The 15,477-nt window shown below is 37.2% G+C and overlaps 1 protein-coding gene across 1 annotated transcript in view; it reads right to left on the bottom strand.

Moving 5' to 3' along the window:
- The window catches only part of LOC129767118 (uncharacterized), a 486,003-nt gene extending 471,736 nt beyond the window's left edge, over positions 1-14,267 (bottom strand). Inside the window, exon 1 of the mRNA XM_055767739.1 lies at positions 14,131-14,267. The gene's annotated coding sequence lies outside the window, so the exon portion shown is untranslated. The remainder of the gene's footprint in view (positions 1-14,130) is intronic.
- Positions 14,268-15,477: the final 1,210 nt, after the last annotated feature.

A 15,477-nucleotide genomic window follows, 5' to 3' on the forward strand; every position in this document is an offset into this window, starting at 1 on the left:
CAGAGTAATCCCTTGGTTTCACTATCATTTCACATGAGAACTACATTTAAATTATAACATAATCGGCAGAAATCTTACAACACTACTCATTATCGTTTGTGTTTGATGTTTCCTTAGCGTGAGCACGTAGAATTTACCCGTTCATAAATATTTAAATTTCTCCCGTGTTTCATCAGTTCTCATCATTGTTTACAGTTTACTGTGATTACTTGGTAAGTGTTTCGCAGTTGACTATAAAACATAATCAAGTGTAATGTAATTTTTGTCCAAAAAATTACAAAATAATGTGTCCGAAATTTGAATTCAATCTGTCCGGAATTTGATTTAGTGTCCGAAGATTGATTCTTATTCTTATTCGATGATTTTTTTATGTTTTCAATCCAATAGGTACCTAAGTAGAAAGCTCAAAAGCTTATTAAAAATATCAACCATATAATACCTGTGCATAATGTTTTGATCTGTTTTCTGCATCATATGCCTTAAGCGTCCGGAATATGATTCAGAACGGTACCTAGTCCACATTGTAACATCAAATAAGATCAATGTATTACGTTACAAGATTGAAATAAATCAATAAATAATTTAAAAATTTAATGTTCAGACTCATCTTCCATACGTTTATAAAATTATGAGGTCCAATCCGAGTCGAACAGTCTATTGGGAATAAAGCGTCATTCTTATTTTCCCTTTTTCGCATTCGCTTGATCATTTGAATGTCGGTCTTCATGTAGCTTACGGACTTTACTCAGACCCAAAGGTGTATGGTCTAAAAGTTTGATGTCACACGATCTAGACCAGGTGTAGCGATGTTACACATTCATCCTCAACAAAACGGATGAAAGAATTCGTGAGCGTAGATTAACACTAAAACCTAGATACAGATGCAGGCCGAGTGGAAACTTGAGATTTGTTTCACTCGCACACAAAAAATAACAACATGTCTGTTTAAAAATGAAGACTCGACATTAATACAGATTTGCGAATAAAAATGTAATTAGAGAAGTGTTTTATTTCGAACAAGGTGGGTGCACTTTCGTAACATGACGACAAAGCACAAGTGTGCTTTTGTGAAGCATTCTCCATGCCAGGGTTACCAAGTCTTTAGAATAATCTGTAGTTCTACAGATTTTTCAGACTTTTTCAAACGAAAAATCTGTTGTTACAGATAACCGATTTTTTAGGTTTCATACAGAATTTACAAATTCTTTGAAATAATGTTTTAATATTGATCATTACTCGATGTCAATTATATTTTCACCATTTCACCTGTTTTATTCATATAGCATTTCAGACGTTATAATAAATAACTAGCACTGTTTACTTTTCTCTTACTAAACCGCAGAAAATGTGAATTTCAAAATTGCCGTGGAAATCCGCTTGGTTTGAATGTTCTTGTTACAAGGATTGAAAATATTCAAAAACAACCCTGACGTTGTGTTATGATCAGAACCAATCTAATTAAGCGATGTAGCGTCATTGTAAATACATAAATAAACAAACAAATCTCTCCATGGTTCAATGGTGTTTTAATGATCACCATTTGGATTATTAAATCAGTTAATTTTTTGAAGCTCTGAGCAAACAGTAATTTTTTTTAACTTAATTCAAAAACATTTTTTCGAACAATCACAGTACTACGTCAAGCAACTGTTCGTGCTCTTAGGCACAAACTCTTATAATTTTTTTTAGAATCTAGTGAGATAGAATACTATTTGGTTTATAAATCCTTATGGTTACTCCAACGATAATCTGTCATGCCAACGATAATGTCTCATGAGTGACTTTAGGTAAATATTCATGAAAACAACAAATATTTATTGAAGTGTTAGTTACGTTGGAATAGATGCATTTGAAGATGCATTTTAAAAACTTATAAAATTAGATAAATTAGATTTGTGAACGACCTACTATTTTCACAGAAGACAATATAATACTTAACCTCGAATAGTTCAGAAAATGTTTTGAAAAAATATCATCTATAAAAATAAAAATGGATCGCCAAATGTGTTGATAAGCGCAATACTCTAGGATGGAATTGCCCGATTTGAGCCGTCTAGTGTCCACTCGTAGATCAATGTTATAGCGAGAAAAAAAATGGGTGAGTTATATCTATGATATAACCGCAAGGTTGACGTGGGACTACCGAACTCTTAGTGAGCATTTGTATTATATTCATTAAATTATCGAATGAATGAAACAATTTTCGAATTCAATTGAATTCAACATTTTTGCTTTGTAAGTAAAAAAAAATGAACAGTTGCCATGTAAGATCAATTCATGTATTGTAATAGATTATGTTCTTCGTTACAAGTAAATTTGATGAACTTCCTTTTACGTTTGATATGATGCCCAGAACTACCAAAATATGTGAACGGAAGAATTGTCAAACAATCATTGTATTTTACATTTCTCGAACCGCAAAAGTTCATTCATCGCTAGTATCTGAAAGTACGATTTTCCCAGGCTTCTCAGTTTAGAAGTACGTTTTAGGGAAACATGTTCCGGTCTGCACAAAGACAAGTAAGCACAAAAGTACTCGCAGTTTGCATATATTCGCAATGGGGATTCCCCCAGGCATCTTTGTTTTGAAACACATTTTTGTGGGAACATAAATACCCCCCACTTATATGTATTGGCAAAGCGGATTCCCCCGGGCACATTGATTTTGAAGTCCGTGTTAGGGAAACACAGCTCGGTGGGAACAAAAGTAACCCCTACTTGCATGTATATTTGCAAAGCGGATTCCCACAGGTACATTGATTTTGGAGTCTGTGTTGGGGAAACCGTAAATCGGGCCAATCAAAACGAGGCAGTTAGGGCGGTTAGATAACGCTTAACATTTTACAGTTATTCAATTGTTTATCTAATTGAAAATAACATTTTATTGACTGCGATAGATGCGTACAAATATTCCCTATCAATTGATGCAAACATCTTTCCGATCCAGTGAGAAATGTTCGAGTTATAAGCATTCGAAATCTTTCACTTTTTCCTACATGTTCTGTGTTTAGGTTTTCATTTTACCCCCCATATATTCCGGTTAGACGTAGTACAACGTCAAAAAAATGTAAGGGGTTGTATCTAGGACACGACCGCATATTACGCATTTTACGTTTGATATGGTGCCTAGGACTAACTAAATATGTGAACGGAAGAATTGTCAAACGATCATTGTATTTTACATTTCACTCTAAAAATATTGCACATCTCATGTTTACGTAGTTCTCGAACCGCGAAAGTTCATTCACCTCTAGTATCTGAAATGACTATTTTCCCAGGCTTCTCAGTTTAAAAGTAAGTTTTAGGAAAACATATTCCGGTCTGCACAACGACAAGCGAGTACAAAAGTACTCAACATCAAAAAATACCCCCAACTTACATGTATTTGCAAAGCGGATTCCCCCATGCACATTGATTTTGAAGTCCGTGTTAGGAAAACACAGCTCAGTGGGGGGAAAAATACTCCCGATTTGCATGTAGTGTTCCCCGATAATCGTTCGATTAATCGATTAATCGAATACTTTCTACAGAAATCGATTATTAATCGAACGAATACTGCGCAACCAATAATCGAAGCGAACGAATAATTTACGTCGATTAATCGATCCAAACTCAGAGAAAAAAACGTACGGCCACTGCAGTTTTATCCTGAAAATCTATCATTATCTTTGAGGCTCGCGCATTTGCGTTGACGGCATTGAGCTTTGTTTACAAGTTTAGGGAAGAGTAAAAGATAATAATTGATATTCAGGCGAAAAGAACACTTTTTTTTGCTTCTAGATGACTTTCTAGCAAATGAGAAACATTAGTCTAATCAATCATTCCTCTCTGTATGACGATTAATCGATTATTTGGGGCGATTAATCGTATCGAATAACAAACTCCTGAAAAGTATTCAATTAGTGGATGAGCGATTAATTTCAAAAATCGGGGATCACTATTTGCATGTTTTGACAAAGCTGATTCCCCCAGCACACAAATCGGCTGAACGAAAGTATGGGAAAAAAGGAAGTTCTTCCAGTTTTCATGAATTTAAACCGTTTAGAGATTAGTGAATTGTAATGTATAGCATATCAAACAAATCTTAGAAAATTTTCGATTCGATTGGTATGCAAATCATGAGAATTCGTTCACAGTTAAAGTAGTTATTAACGTTAACTTTATTTCATAAAAGTAACAGGAGGGTTGTGCCCGAGACACGACCGTATATTTGGCGTAGGATTCCGTTAGGCTATCTGTTGATTTTGAATATGTTTGAAGAATTATGTGCGATTTACATAGAACGTTACGGAAAAGAACGTCTACGTTCCGTCAACGTCTCCACCAATTCACACATGCAGTCAATGCTTGCACCAGCACCGTCACGTCAAATGTCAAACGAATGATTTATTCAATGTTATTCATGGTGTCGCCATCTACAACAATTTTGAATTGCAATGTCCTCTTTCAAATCAGCATGCCTAGAATCAGTCCTAAATTTAGAAAAAAAATCAGTGAAACGACCCGTTCTCAAGCGGGAACACACTTTGGTTTTTATTTATGAAAATTGAAAAAAATCGTTTCATATATCAAATCATATTTAACGCAACTGCTACCATATACAATTTTACTTTTACATTTGTGCTAAATGTTTCACAATCCTATCACTCACCCTACTTGCAATATAAAAATGTCCCCGACTTGCATATATTTGTAATGCCGATTTCCCCCAGGCAGCTTGGTTTTGATGTCTCTGTTAGGGAATACATTTCGGTAGGAACAAAAACTCTCCCTACTTTCATGTATTTGCAATGCCGATTTCCCCCAGGCAGCTTGGTTTTGATGTCTCTGTTAGGGATCCGCCACATGTTTCGTCAATTTCGACCAATCAGAATTGGGTATTTCCGTTAGGATAGGGGTTAAGATTTTTCAATTGTTCGATAGTTAGTTTCATGACATATATTATTTTCTTCAATATGAAAAATTGTTATGGAGTGCCGGAACCGATTGACGCAAAAATTTCATCAATTCATCATGAAATGACTGAGCAATAAGCGTTTGAAATTGGACAATTTTCGAGATGTACTCGATTTACGATTTTCAATTTGTACCCCAATATGTTCCCGAAAGACGTAATCCTACGCCAAAAACGTGACCAGTTTTCTGATCTGGCACCCTTCCTAAAAGACGTATTCCTACGTCAAAAAAAATTAAATTTTTGAAAAACTTTGAGAGAAAGTTCGAAAAAAAATTATTCCCATATGTCTTACAATGACATCGTTGTTAGTCCAATTGGATTTGGCGTTTGCGGAATTAAGCTTCGTGTTCCGTTGCTGTGGAGCGAAAACTGAAATTTATTCTCAGGTGGAAATATCAGATTTTGAAAACAAAAATTATGATTGAAGATATAATGTTCTGTATCAAACATGTATTCCATGTAACGGAGAAACATGTTATTTGCAAATGAATCAAGAAACTTGGGGGTAAAATTGTGTTTGAAAATACATTCACATTAAAATGACGAGTTTTAGTAAAAGTACTAAGAACTTTACAGTAGAAGGAAATGGTGAAGGACCAATCAGAAAATCAATCAATGAAGAGTGGGGTTGAACCCACAAACGTTCGCATAGTAGGAAAATGAATGTTCGAAAATCGCAATTCTCCCATTTTCGACTTCAAATCCAATAACCTAACATAGCCAATATGGGGAAGACAAACACATTTTTAAATTGTTAATTACCATTTTAGTTCAAGTATATTTTCCTTCTTGAAAAAATAACCATTTCTGAAATAATCGTTTATTAATCGATATTTTTCAGAAAAAGTTTCGTCCAATGTTATTGTTGGTCCGTATTGAAAAAAAAAACAGTGTTAAGTCAGACCGGACCAAGTGACATTTTTATGATTTCGAGAAAAACGAGCTTAAAGTTTGGTCCGATAAGAGGTTTTCATTGAGCATTCAAAGCAATTTCGATACGTTATTCCTGCTGTACGCGTGATTTTCCAAATCTGATAAATGTGGAATGTAGCTTACAAAATGTTCAACCTTATGCAACCAATAACTCGATTTTTCTGACGTAGAACTATGTCTTTCAGGAAGGGTGCCAATTCAGAAAACAGGTCACGTTTTTATGTAAATAATAATAAAGTTAACGTTGATAACTGTTTTCACTGTGAACGAATTCTCATGATTTGCATACCGATCGAATCGGAAATTCTCAAAGATTTGTTTGATATGCTATACATTACAATTTGCTGATTTCCAAACGGTTTAATTTCATGAAAACTGGAAGAACTTCCTTTTTTCCCATACATTTATGCTGCCGATTTGTGTGCTAACCCTACCCGTATTTCGAATGCTTATTACTCGAACATTTCTTAACAGATCGTAAAGATGTATGCATCAATTGATAGGAAATATTTCTACGCGTCAATCACAATAATTAAAATGTTATTTTTCATGAGATGAACAATTCAATGACTGTAAAATGTTATCTAAACACCCTAACTGCTAAGTATTGATTGGCCAGATTTACGGTTTCCCCAACACAGACTTGAAAATCGATGTACCTGTGGAAATCCACATTGAAAATATACATGCAAGTCGGGGGTATTTCTGTTCCCACCGAGTTGTGTTTCTTTAATACGGATTTCAAAATTAATGTGCCTGGGGAAATCCGCTTTGCAAACATATGCAAGTCGGGTAATTTTTTAGGCGTTGAGTACTTTTGTACTCACTTGTCGTTGTGCAGACAGGAATATGTTTCCCTAAAACGTACTTTTAAATTGAGAAGCCTGGGAAAATAGTCATTTCAGATACTAGAGGTGAATGAACTTTGGCGGTTCGAGAACTACGTAAACATGAGATGTGCATTAATTTCAGAGGGAAATGTAAAATACAATGATCGTTTGACAATTCTTCCGTTCACATATTTTGGTAGTCCTAGGCATTATATGAAACGTAAAAGGACGTCAAATTTATGTGTAACAAAGAACATAATCTATTACAAAAATTTCGATGCATTCTAAAGTAATGTTCGAAGTGTTAAACAAGTGGATTGCATAATATAATTGCGTAGTTCTACGTCGAAAATATGCGGTCGTGTCCTGGATACAACCCATTACAGCTTTTTAATTTTACGACTTGGTCCGCTCAAACTTAACGCCGACCATTTGTAACCTGCTAACCCAGGAGATGTGCTGTTGCGAGATAGATATTTTCCCAGTTGCCACAACATCGGGAATTTTGGAAAGGTTTAAAAGGTTGCTATGGTTAGAAAGTTAAAAATATTTTTCAAAATACATAATTGATCATTCACAGATGCTTTTCCCAGATAATTTACCCTCAAATAACTCAATATAATGTATGCTCAATAAATGTATACTCAATAGTTCGATGTGGTGAAAAGTTCAAAACCACAATTCATCTACACGGTAAATTATATGGCAATAAGGTAAGTATGATTGGATGGCTTCACTATCTCAGATACAAACCATACAAACCGTTCAATGCTGCTGCTTCTGCAATTAACAAGTGTTTAAGGCTTTCGATAGAAGCGGCGTTCTGCTTGATGCATCCCCTTCCCGTTATACTCATGGTTCACTGCTAATGTATGCATAACGCAATTCTCGCGAACAAATTGATTTGTATCGAAACCCATTACCCATTAGCTGGCTGTTATACATGCGGTTAAAACCATTTTTATGTTTTCCTATACACTATTGCTACTCAATTTACAACTGCTGTTTTGCAGTTTAACAGAACCGATTGCTGATCCGATAGATCCCCCCGTTTACACGTTTTGCATCACAATAAATTAGAAGAATTGGTTCAACAATTTTGTTGTTTCTTAAGCGCTTATTTCTTGGATCGCTTGGCCAAATCAGGGCGGGATGAAAAGAGAGAACGTTTACAATACTTTCGCTCAACTGAAGTACCTTAGCGATACGGAGGCAATCGTTTCGATCCGTCTTCAGTGCTTAAGTTATCCAAAAGCTACAACTCCAAGCAGTGATCCATTATTCAGTAATCAAAAATCTCAAGAAAAAGCCTCTAGTTGAAGCGATGTTGTCATCGCACCTCGCAAAGCGTCGTCATTTACGCAGCCGATTGTATCGCATAATTATAGACAGATCATACCAGCTATCCATGGCATGTGACAGACAGCCAGTTCACATCGACAAAGATTTGTCCTCGAAACTAGCTGCCTCGTCTCCTCCTCTACCACTCTCTCTTTCTCTGATCATCGGTACGCGAAAGAATAAATCGCTGCGAGCAATTATTTGTACCACATATTATTACGCACTTTACTTCTCGCTGATGTTGAGCTATCTGACTAACAGGACCAGTTTTTTTTTTCGGTTTCGACACTCGCAGCGTTTCTCCGTGTGTTTCCCTGCAGTGGCAGAGCGTCAAAAACCATTTTAGCCGCAGGAGACAAACTCAGCCAGCGCCCAAAGTGGCGAGGCTGGGTCAACACGGTATTGCAAAACAAACTTGTTTTGTCAATTTTGTGCTGAGAGTCTGCCAAGTGCACATCCCTGCAGCTTCAATGGCCACCCGGATTAAATCGGTGTGAAATTATGCACAATCATGGCTGATGTTGTTTTGTGACGATTTGCGGCGAAGCCGGTGTGTGACTTTTTGGAAGAAGAATAATGTTGTTCTCATTTCTAAAATTACGTTTCTTGTGTTCTATTGTCAAATTTGTAAGATTTCCGATGAAACTGTCTTAACACGATACATTCTTATATGTTGATCGTTTTGTGTCTCGAGTTCCATTGAATTTTTTTTTCGCCACATCAAGCAGAGCTGTCACCTGGTTGGTGAAGGATCAGAGACAGGTAAATCCAGTTTGCACACAAACGCTAGCGTCGCAAGAAATTATTGATGACCTCCAATGACACTAGTGTTGCTCCGCTGCCTGTTGAAACCATGGGTACAGCATCAGGAAGTTTTCATAGTGTCGCTAAGGACCGTGACAATTAAATTCTTCACGAATAAGACAATTCTATCTCCTTGGTGTTGTGTTACTGGCGATCAACAAATTATACCGTTTTTAGAAAAATTCCAAAATTACTGTTTTCTGATTCGAATAATGAGGTAGGCAATTTTCGCGTCAATAATTCAGAAGGCTGCATCACATTCAATTTTCTGAAAAAATCTGTACAGGGAAACTTCGATATAACGTACCCTCGTTATAACGTACCCTCGATATAACGAACATTTTACCTCGGTATAACGTACACCTTTTCAAAGTGTATAGGAAATTTTTTTTCAATATTTTTTTTCTGATAGAACAATGAATTGTCTGTATTATGATGCTAAAACAAGTTTTGTACCTTCAATCAATCTCGATAGACAGCTGGTTTTGTGATTCCAGATTCTAAATGAATCAGGCTTTAATCAACAGTACGAAGGGAAACATCATGAGAAAGGCTGACTTCGTCTTCTGATTGAAGTTATTCATTAACTTGACTAAAACAGCAACACAATAATGTATTATAGACTACGTTTGTGAGTACTTTATTATGCTTCGATATAAGGTACAATTCGTTACAACGTACAATTTTGAAAGTGAAATGTACGTTATATAGAAGTTTACCTGTATATCTGTATTTTTAGCAAAAAAAAAAATCTGTATCGAAAAATTATAACTTTAAAAAATTAAAATGAAGGTTTATTTGTTAAAGTGGTATCAATACAACAAAATAAATTATAAAAAGGTCTTCTCATAATCCTCTGAATTGGATGATGTTTATACATGGTTTTGTAGAACTTTGCCTTCAAATTTTTCGTCAATTTCATTCTTGAAGCTCCTCCTTGAGCCGATACGTAGTTCTTCGCTTTCAAAATAGAGTCTACAATTGTGGGTGCCAACCGATTTCCGGACTTTTTTTTGTTGGCATTGCTAAGCGAAAATATTCGTCAACACACGCTGATGGATGTTAACAAAAAGTGTCTTACAACAACATTTCCAATGGATACAAAAATTTCTTGTCAGGCCTTTTGACATCCAACAGCTGGGACCAAGTTATATCTGAGTCACTCAAATTTTGCCCCATAAGATGCGTTCTGAGTAGTCTGAATTCGTTATCCAACCTTGTCTAATATCTACTTCAATGAATTGAGAAAATTGGCGCATCAAATTTTTAAAGTTTGATAGCTTGACGAAATTTTGAGGATCGCTGAAATCAAATCGCTTTGGAATCTGTTTCACGAGTTCAATATAGAAGTCACGACAAAACGATTTGAAGGTCAGTATCCTAGCTGCATCCAAACCTTTCACAGCTTCTTCTGTATCTTCTGATACCAACGTAAACGTCCTTAGGCTTTTTTACAAAATCTACATCCGTCACATCAAGATCCGCATCAGCGAATCGTTGCCAGTAGCTCTACAAACACAAGTTACCCAACATGATCAACAATAACACTCTTGTCTCATTATAAAGTTCGCAATATATTGATAGGCGGTAGAGCAAAATTTAGGAACAATTTAGGAACAGGTTTAGTCAAATGTTGGTTTTAATGTGTCAACATACGATCGGATCTATTCGATATTGGATTTATTATGATCATACTCTTCAAATCGCTCAAGATTTATTTTATAAACTGCCTCCAACAAAAGCCATCTCTTTGCGTTGCGTTCAACATTTTTATAAACCAAAGTATCTATGTATGCACTCTAATGAATTCAATTTTTAAAATTGAATTTTAAAAAATTGGTGAATTCTGTATTATTGCTGAAAATCTGTAATTATGTATATACATATTCTGTATCTGAAATTTGGCGGAAAATCTGTAAAATACAGAATATTCTGTATGTGTGGCAGCCCTGATCACATTCTTGAGATCGATTTGAGCAAATGGTTATTGGAATGAAGGTAATTGTTAATTTTCAGGCGAAAGTGCAACACAATTTTCCATAGTCTATAAAAATTTGATATAATTTATTCCATTATGTTCCAATTCATGTTTCAAATTAGATAAAAGTTATGTTAGTTATGACGCTAACCACTCGGCCAAGGGAGCACCAGTTTCGAGCTTACCACCTTTAACAAAACAGTAATCATGATCATGATCATGATGATGTGACTTGGGGATTCCAAAGTCTTTCACCAACAAATAGGCTAGATAGAAATTCCACCAACGATAGGCTCTTCTGCAAGGGTGAGGTTCTCCTGGGACCCACTCTCACAATTCGATTTTCTTGGGAGCTGCGGGACATCTGAAATAGATGAAAAATATGTCCCAATAACCTGCAACTAACTGGAAATCATGCCGGGCTTACTCCACTCAAAGAGTGAAGGTCTCAACCCAACAGCATACATTTTTTAGGGAGACTATTTCAATTAATGTATTGCTTTAACTTAACTCAACTCGAATCCCAGTGATAGTTAACAATCCAGGGTCAAACTGTAGAACAACGAATAAGGATTTGAAACTTCGTTCAAGAATAAAGGCTAAAATTTTCCGAATTTTCCCATTTTCCTTCAACGTGTTCCGAATTTTTTCAATTGTCATGTTTGGTTGAAATATGTGTTTCTCTTGTATGTGAACCGCCCCCGCTCCAGAGAAGGAAGGGATGTCAAAACATCATAGAAAAATTTCTTGTACTCTAAAATCCCCACATTCTATTTTTGGTTTCATTTGCTCTGTTAATTCTCGAGTTATGTAGAAACTTGTGTATTGTTCATGCGGAAGTCCCTCCTTTCAGGGGAGGTAGGTATCTCAAACTATCATCGAAACATTTCTCGTATCCAAAAACCCTCACATACCAAATTCAGCTCCATTCACTTGATTAGTTCTCGAGTTATGCAGAAGTTTGTGTTTCCCTTCCCGAAAGAGAGGGATCCCGAACGATCATAAGAACCTTCCCCGGCCACAAAAAACCCTACATGTAAATATTCACGCCGATCGGTTCAGTAATTTCCAAGTCTAGGATCAGAATCTGTTTTTCAAAGCTATTGGTCGATTTTTGTACGAATTTGATGTTTGGCGTGGTCCTATTTAGAACACAAAAATCTGGCTGGCTTACAGATTTAACAAAGGAAACAGATTCCTACACTGCCGTAATCTCGCAAAGTGACGCAAGCGCCAGAGGGAGAAATTTTCAGTACGAGACTTTTCGAAAAATTGCATGTATAATCAGCATACAAATTGTACAAATTGTGTACAATTGATGGAAAAACATTGCCATCGGCTCGATTTTTGAAAAAAATGCAGTGTTATTTAAGCTATGTTACCAATGCTAGTTTGTTGTGGAATCAGCTAATTTTAATCGCTGTTTCTACAACCGATTGGCGTCCATCCATCAAAGTATGGGAGAATCTGTTTACAAATATTTTCTACAACATGCCATCATTGAGCGAATCATGAGGTAACATCAGGGAGAAGAGTTCTACACATTTTCCGTCTTTGGAGCGTGTGTCGAGCGGGCCAACGTAGTTGAGAACCCGATTGTAACAACTATGGACACCATCTTATTTTCCAATCCAAAATACAATTGAAAACATCCGTGTTGAATAAGATAATGCCGTCCGAAATTATCCGATATAAAACAGATACAGTTTACGCGAGGATGTTTTGAGTTTTGTTACAAGATGCGTTTCGATGAAGCATTTAGAAGAGTGCAGCTGTTCACCAAATCCGACATTTACCATTCAACCAACATTCAGCTTCAATTTATCCGAAAAAGACATTGAGCAAGTGAGGTAAGTGAACGTCGTCAAGATGCTTTGTCCCTTGATTGATGTTGCTATTTGAAATTTGTTGTCCCTTCTCGTTCATTCTATGCCATCAGAACGGATTAAAAATCACATCGCATCAGATTCAAATCACGTCACATTATAAGGGAATGTGGCTTACGCCACATCACAGTGGAAATGGCGCTTACACCATTCCGTTTTCAAGCTTTTACGGGATCATTTTTTCACATTACAACTTCCCAGTCGTTTGAACGGATTTGGTATTCTTTATCGATTTATAACATAAAAAGTAAAATATCAATTTTGGCGCTTGCGTCACTTTGCGAGATCACGGCAGTACATGTTCACCTGTATGCATCCACGATCAATATATGAGAAACCGGTGCAATTATTATATCTTTAGTTGAAAAAAATAGATAAAAAAGTGTCAAAAACATTCCAACATGAAGTATTAAAAACAAAAACAATCATACTTTGCACATTCAAAAATTCCCAAAGATACAGTGGATTGTTTCAAGTGCGAGCGAAGAAATCGTCTCAGAAAAAATGCGGATTGTCATTACCAACGCCAAAACTCTCATAAAATGAACGTAATGGAGAATATTATGAGAAGTTATCATCTACCATATCTTAAAAAGGTGAATATGAAAACGATTATTTAGATAATTGTTTTATTTGTGAATAAACAAAATTCTATGGCACTAGTAGAACTTAATGGTTCAAATCCGACAGTCCGGTCGACAATCTAGTAGATTATTATTATCATTGACCATTTCGATGAGAATGTTGTTCAAAAATTGGAAAAGTTCATAATTGCATCTCTTCAAAATCACGCAAAGTACTCACCTCGTTCAATCCACCTGTCGAGAAGATTGCCTTCAGCTGTCTCCACCGCCGGCCCCAGCCACAATCAATCAGTTCTTCCGGCAGGGGATATTAATTGGTGCTCCAAAACGATCCACACAATAGAACCTCTGCAGTAACCGCTCCATCCGTTTCATGCTTATGCTATCCTCCGTCTGCTTTCCTCATCCACTTCTTTCGATGTTCGATGAAGTATAATGACACCGCTCAAAAGTTGCACTCTTTTGGTTCAAATGATTGCTTTCCTGCAGATCCCTCTCGACGAACGACGAACGATCAAGAGGGTTCTTCACCGCCGTAAGAAGTACCACAGACACAACACCGCTCACAGCGCACTAAAATATGCGACGACCTTCCTGTCGAACTATTTCGAACCAAAGGCATCGACGATCGCCGACCCTGACGGTCGGATTAGTTAATGAGATCACTGAAGCAAATCAGCCTCTTTTTCCGGCACACCACCACGCGAGCTAATGCTCTCAACCTTTCGGCTCTGGGTTAGGAAACCCAAGAGCCCTTGGGGCTCTAATCCCTATTTCACTTGCAACAACCACTGCATCCTCTCCTTGCGAAACCCACCAAGTAGAAGGAGATCAGAACGACACAATTTTGTGACGCAGCTCTTCTTCCGGCACGGAACAAAATCCCCGAAAATAAAAGACCCAGATTAGACCCACGAAGAATCGCGCACTGTTTTTTTTTTATTATTTTCGTCACAGACTTCGCGCCACAGACCACGCGCGCGTTCGATAGCGGAATAATATTGGTTCGAGGCGTGAAACGTCGCCTATGCACCACTAAACACTGGGCGCCCCTCAATAGTAACTCTCACTCTCACCTGAGTCGACGTCGGCGTCGGCGTCGATGAATCGGTGGGCTTTGCCACTATGCCACTACACTCCTCGCGATGGTATAGTATTCCTGCGCTGCGCTTTAAGCTCCGGCAGCCAACGGTTCACTCACTCTGCTGCTTCGTGCGAGGCTGTTAGTAGACTGGCTGAATGAACGGTTCGTTCGGTTCAACCACTGATTGTGGTTTGTTCAATTAACGCCACCACGGTGGCTTCCGGTTGGTTTTGATGGTTGAAAACCACCAAGTTCCCCGGCCGCCACCACTTGGTTGTGGTAGTGGACTCGTATCAAGAATTTCGGCAATTCCGAATGAATAGCTTTTGGGTTGGTTTTTTTCGCGTTTCTTCAGGTGCTCACTCTCACGAAGCACGAATCGCGAACTGTGGCAAGCCGAAAAGTGGACACTCAGCTGCTCAAAAGCTCACGCGACGCCGGCTTAATGGATCGGTGATTCTGCGATGCCGTTGAGATAAGTTAACAGCTGTTGTATATATGACTTTCAGCAGCAGCTGACATGAATTATAGCAATTATTTGGCTACTTATCACGCGAAAAACCAATCACGATAGATTTATAGACATTTATGATGTATTTTTTCTGAAGTGCTTTCTGCATGAGTTCGTCTGGTACTAGTCGATGGTAGTAATCAGCTACTAACGAAACGAAGGGATGAGTGAATGTCGTTAGAGCAAACTTTACATTATAGGTTACCAGTCAAATTTACAATTAAACTACCTAACTAGTTGAAGAAATGAAGACAAACGAATCAATTATGTATCGCTTGCATCAGTTTTGATTTTGTTCGATTTCAACAAGTGAAAAAGTTTCATTTTCAATTCATGATTCTGCCCGATTAACACAACAAAAAATCAATTGACAGCGATTGTGTGCATAAAAACAAATTATTTGCTTATGACGCAACTGGTGAATAATTTTGAATTGCACACTCCTTTTCGATTTCCACAGTGAAGCTATCGATGCATTTGTTTCAATTATCTTAATTGCCTGCCTCCGTAATGCGGCCTCTGTCATCTTCCAACTGGTGGCATTTTTTTCACTGACATAGATTGCGAAG

The sequence above is a fragment of the Toxorhynchites rutilus genome, chromosome 2 (assembly GCF_029784135.1).
Source record: "Toxorhynchites rutilus septentrionalis strain SRP chromosome 2, ASM2978413v1, whole genome shotgun sequence".
Lineage (NCBI taxonomy): Eukaryota > Metazoa > Arthropoda > Insecta > Diptera > Culicidae > Toxorhynchites > Toxorhynchites rutilus.